The following is a 6,349-nucleotide window of genomic DNA, read 5'->3' as shown; positions in this document are numbered from 1 at the left end:
AACCATATCTATCACTCCCTCTCAACTAGGAAGCACCTCTTTATCCAAACTCCCTCTTCATCTTAGGGAGATATTTCCTATTCATGCTTCCACTGGGAGATCAACTGCTTCTTTTCGACATCGAAGAATCTTTCATGGATTTAAACCATTTCATCAGAGTTATTATTATCCCCATAATGCTTATCTCCTCAATGAGCACTTTCACCAAGTTGAGGATTGTGTACCTGCACAAATTCAATAACAAGTACAACCAAAACTATAGAAGCATGATGTTAGCCATATCAATTTCACATAAGCATTTCAACTTTATTCATATTAGATACCCAAACAAGAGACATATACTCTTCAACATCTTGCTAGGGACTTTATACACCCTAGACTATTTCATAACAACATTCATTGCATCTAAGGTTTCAATATGTCTTCCAAAGATATGACATACCATACTACAACATATAGCAAACCCTAGAAATCATTTACACACATATAGATCTTCAAAGTATCTAACAACCTTTCAAAACATATATGTTAGACTTCTCACTAGGGATTCACACAAATCCTAGATTTCACACAAAATAATCAATCAAAGCCTAGTCATTAACCTAACCAGCTTCCACTAGGGTTAGTTCCAAACCCCTAGATTTTCAATTAACCATCAATCAGTCACTATCATGACCAACTACCACTAGGGTTAGTTTGGAAACCCTAGATTTCTGAGTAATTGTCAAACTCAACCAAAAATTCCAATTTCAATAATCTCTTCACAAATCTCAAATTATCACATAGTTAACATTCATTAGAGATTTCTACTTCAACTAAGGTTTAAGTCCAAACCCTAGAATTCACAAATCCACCAATTTTTATACAAATCTCAAATCATCATATTCCAGAGATTTGTTACTTTTACCTAAGGTTTAATTCCAAAACCTTAGAATTACATTTTCATAGTCTCAACAATCATTACATACATAAATCTCAGATTGTTATATTTCACACTAGACAATGTCACTACTAGGATTTAACTGCTAAAACCTAGATTTTCATTTCCAACAATCCATTAATATATTTCATATTGTTATATCATACTAGACAATTTTAACTTCACTAGGGTTTAGCTAATAACACCCTAGATTTTCCATATATCATCATCCTAGAATCTCAAACAAGGACTTCCATTAAATCCTAAAACTCATGACCTTCAAGGACTAGGTCAACACACATATCTAGGAATTCATAACCATACATAAGCATATCATATGTCCAACAACATTAATACATATGACCTAGACAAAACTAGGATTTCAATCAAAGGACATATCTCTATATGCTTAGATATCATCATGCAAATACATATTATTCATGTGTTAGTCAAACCCAACTTCACAACAATATCAAATAAGAGTTAGACACACAATTATTTTGATTACACTAGGGTTTGATGAGACAAACACACACATACCAAAAGAAACATTTTTAAGACAATGTAAGGGTCTTGCTCACATATGCCACCAAACCCCAATGAGTTAGGGTTCCAATGTAGAATCGCACATTCCACCAAACCCTAATGAGCTAGTGTTCCAATGTAGAAACATAGAAAGCTCAACATTACCAAAACTTCAAAGGTTCGAGATTTTAGACCTCATCATTCAACAATAACAAGTTAGGATTTCTAGATCACACTGAAATCCCAAACAAGACATCATCAATAAAACTTCAACTAGCATTTCACAATCACCCTAAGCAGCTTTAGGATTTCAAACATTCACATTAGCATACCCTTCGGTTAGGGTTTTCCAGAATCTATCTAGGGTTCTACATAGTCAATCAAGAATATGAATGGGGTGGGTAGATTTATCAAGAGATGAATCACCCAAACAAGAATCACTAGAATTAAATACAGCTAGTCATAAAAAAGCTAGTAATATATCATCAAATGAATAATCCAATCAATGTATTCAAAGCATACCTTTGTTTCTTGACTAACCTTGTCATGGTAGGTCCTCCTTCTTGCAGTTGTTTTTCCTAACCAAGACAACGGAGGGAGAAAGGTGATTAGTATTTAAAATAATCAAAACTAAATGGGCACATGAACTCAAAACAAAAAAGGCACGAGATACTTACCTTTGAGAGTTTTTGAGAGCTCCCTCCAAAGTTTGAGGGAAACCTATCAATACAAAAATGTCTTTTCCAAAGATATTTTAAAAACCTCTAAACTCTAAAACATATAAAACACGTTATGTAAAGAAAATGGCTTAATAGTGTAAGTCCCTAATGTCGGATTCTCTAGGCTTGACTTTCTTTGAGTCTCCTTCTTCAACAAATTCGGCTTGATCTCTTCCTCTCTTCTTATTCCTTGGATTCTCAAGGCAGTCACACTTGTAGTGACCTTTCTTATGACATTGATAGCACTCTATCTTAGAAATGTCAACTTTCTTCCTTCATCCCTTCGATCTCTTTCCTTTATGATGAGCAAGATAAGCATTTGATACTTCTTCAATATTGACAACCATCTATATCCTTAGTTCTTCTTGGCTACATGCAGTCCATAATTCTTCAAAGGTGGGAGCTACCTTCCAACTGTTGAGACCTAAAGCAAATGCACCCCAAGAGGGTGGAAATCCTAATATAGCCATGATCACCAATTCTTTGTCTGGAATAATCTGATCGATGGCTAAAATATAATCCTTGAGTCTAGCTATCTTCACAAAGAAGATTACAACAATATCTTCTTTAGTCATATTCGTATTCCTCAACTCATTCTTCAAACTTTCCACTTGACCAATGTTATTGATAGTGAAAAACTTCGACAAGGCTTCATAAATCTCCTAAGCATGATCAATGTTAGTTATGAATGGGACAAGAGTGTATTTTATCCCTTCTACCATCAAAGTCATAACCACCAATTCTAGATCCCTGAATTTCGCTTTGTCGGCATCACTGGCTTCTTCAATAGGCTTCTTTATATTTCCTTTTACCAAATCCAACACCTTGTTCTTCTCGAGGATCAGGTCAATCATCTTCTTCGAGGATATGAAGTTAGATGCTCCTTCAAGCTTTTTCTCACCCTTGATAGATTTAGACATATTCCTTGAATATGATAGACTCCTTTCGTGAGATAGTGCCTATGTATAGATCTACCTTTTCTTCTTTCTTCACCAAATCTCTGATATCATGTTGGAAAATCAGAAAGGCGGTAAAGATTTTCTTGATCTTGATAATTAATTGTGATTTTTATTATTATTATGATTATTTATATCTTCTTTCTTTATTTCATCAAGCAATTACCAAAATCAGAAGCACATAAAACAATGAACACAAGATGTAGGAACATGCTAGGGAAAAACCCCCCTCAAGGGGAAAACGCATTCAAAGTAATTCTTCCTTTCAATAGTATTGTTTGAGACTCTTGACCCTAGACCTTGACCAAACCTTCCCTCCAGATCAAGTCAGCCTCCAGAAGATTTACATCTTCCCAACAACTTCGACTATGTAGCAACTTACAACAGCTAACAACTTTCGACAACAATCCAACTTGGAAGACTTCGATCTCCTAATCCATAACACGAAATAGAGTGAGACCAACACCAAAATGTTTATTCTCCTTGACTCCTTATACTCACCCAAACACACATTCACTTTGGCTTCCCGACAACATATTTTCCCAGCTACTCACTTCCCATTTATGCCCAACAAACCAATTTTCGCACTTCTACACAATGGATATAATTTTAACGTAATGAGAATTGATGCTCCAAATTAATTCAATGTCCTTCCTTTGATAGGATTCTTGTGGGGTCGAATAGGGTGTTAGGCCGACATGATCTTCCCTTAGGCCAAAATGGTGTGGAGGTTACATAATTCGTATTTGACTCAATACTTAACCTTTTTACATGATTCAAAAGCCCAAGAAGGGTCTCTTTAAATGTACAATAATTATGTAGACTCAGAATAAATACTAGAAGTCCTTAATGGGGAATTTGACCTAAAACATGGTGACTCGAGCATGAAACCCGTGCTTTAATAAGTCATAATAATAAAATATTTTGTTTATTCTTTTGATAAATACATTACATAATGACTCAAGTACATTATTGAAGACCGAGCATAGTTACTTTCTCCAACACCTCTCAACTGAGAGATACATCCATAAACATCTACTAGATCTCCAAGATCATTACATTAGCTACTCATAGCTCATCATGAATATATGTGAGGACTTCAATTTTTTAACATTGAGGAGATCTTTGCATCAGTAGATTTATTGTTGGGATGAGGTATACCATCACTTTCCATATCATCAATATACATCAGTTGTAATCAATCATCATGGGGCTTGAACATGGCTCCCTCTGAACATCGGGAAAGTGATCTATCAAGACATGATTATTGAACCATTTGCAACCTATTGTCATTGTGTAATATGTCAACTTCTTTAGACTAAGTGCCAAAATCACTTATCTAAGTCATCATCATCCTAAAACAAGTATTCTTTCGGTATGCAGGGTCATATCATGGATTTTTCATCATCATCATGGTCTTTCTCCATTCATCATCATAGTCTTCTTTAGTGGAACATCATCACCATGTCTCAACCAATCATCTAGCCTTTTACCAACTTATTCTCATCTCCCGGATGAGATATTTCATGCTGCAATTGAATCAATCAAGCTTCTAAGAAGCTCACTACAAGTTAGAAAACAAACAATAGTGTGATACCATCATGGTCATTCTTCCTAAAATAAATTAGTCCATGTCATCACATAAGGGATCCTTAAATGATCATATTTATTCTTTAATCAATTTGAAAGATGAATTTTATTCTTTCTAGATAACTGATGTGACATGTGAACAACATATATACCATAAAATCGTTAAATAATATACAAAAACCATGATGTTGTGCATTCTACCAATGCAACTACATGTCCTACTATAACTGTACAAAATCATTATGATGGAGTCATTTTAGAAGAAGAGATCCCTAGGATATTCTTATTTTGCCTTCTTTTTCTCAAGTTCATTGACTTCTTCGGCTACATGTGCTCCATCCTTCCTTTGATTGGATTCCTTCACAGGTTTCAGGAAATCCCTTCAAAATTGACCTAGCTCATTGTACTCGAAGCATCTTACATTTGATACATCAACCTTCTTAATTGGATGAAAATATCTTTCAACTTTCACTTTCCCAATGTTTTCATCCTTGCTGCATAAGCTTGAGAGTTTCCAAGAGGATCAATTTCCTCTTTTTCCTTCATTCGAGATTCTTCCATCACACATTGGGACCAAAATTCATTGAAACCAGTTGTTTCATTTCTTGAGTATATGTTGGTCACAAAGGAGTTTCATTCTAGAGGAAGTGCATTGAGAACACAGGTTGTCATTTCTGCATCAATAATTTTTTCACCAAGAGCATGCAACTGATCTCTTAGTCGATACATCTTCATGAGATGGGATGCAATGTCTTCTTCAAAAAGAATTATTGCTTTGTACAACCTGCTCCTTAGTGCAATATTTTGATCTAAGGTGCTCACTGAATACATCTTATTCAATCTCTCATAGATGTCCTTTGCCTTATTTAATTATACCACAAAAGGGATAATGGTATCTTTAATTGACTCCACCAATATCCTTTGAGCCCTAATATCACCTTTGAAGTATTGTTTCCATACATCTCTATCCTTCTTCTTTGGTTCTATAACATTGTCTAGAACATAATCCATAACATCATTCTCGATGAGGATGAGGTATATCCTCTTCCTCCACCCTCGGTAGTTAGAAGTCCCTTCGAGCTTGTTGCTTTCCTTGCAAAATTAAGACATCTTAGATGGAAAAGTTTCAACACTTGAATGATGGCTAGGATGAGCCAAATTTCCTTCCTTAAGTTGTCCAAAAAATGTTCCAAATTCAATTCTTAAGATTCCTCCATGGTTATTTTAGATTCAAAGACAATCTTTGAGGGAGATTATTTCTTCTCAATTTTTTTTTTGATTACTTCCAAATGATCCCTTTCAAGTAGGACTTTTAAAATACAAGTATGTTCATAAATTTTCTTTTGAATCTCTCTTGAAGTGATAAGGATGACGAATATATACTCATAATTTATCAAAACAACCTTTTCCCAAACACTGGAGAACATGTATGAATCACACAATGAATAGACTTCTTACTTATATACTCAGAAATTTGATTCTTATACTAGACCACGTGAAGGTCAAATCTCTTCATTGATTGTTTGTGCTTTGGAGAACAAGTATATATATGTTTGGTTATTGCACTCTTGTGCTACAGTTTCTCGACTTCACAAAATCAAACTTGTGAGGAGTATAGGGTAGCTATGAAAGTTCACAAT

This window comes from Pinus tabuliformis, chromosome 8, assembly GCF_031772625.1.
Source record: "Pinus tabuliformis cultivar Carrire ecotype Pingquan chromosome 8, CPIR1, whole genome shotgun sequence".
NCBI classification, from domain to species: Eukaryota; Viridiplantae; Streptophyta; class Pinopsida; order Pinales; family Pinaceae; genus Pinus; species Pinus tabuliformis.
The sequence above is the reverse complement of the archived record's forward strand: the minus strand, read 5'-3'. Positions refer to the sequence as shown.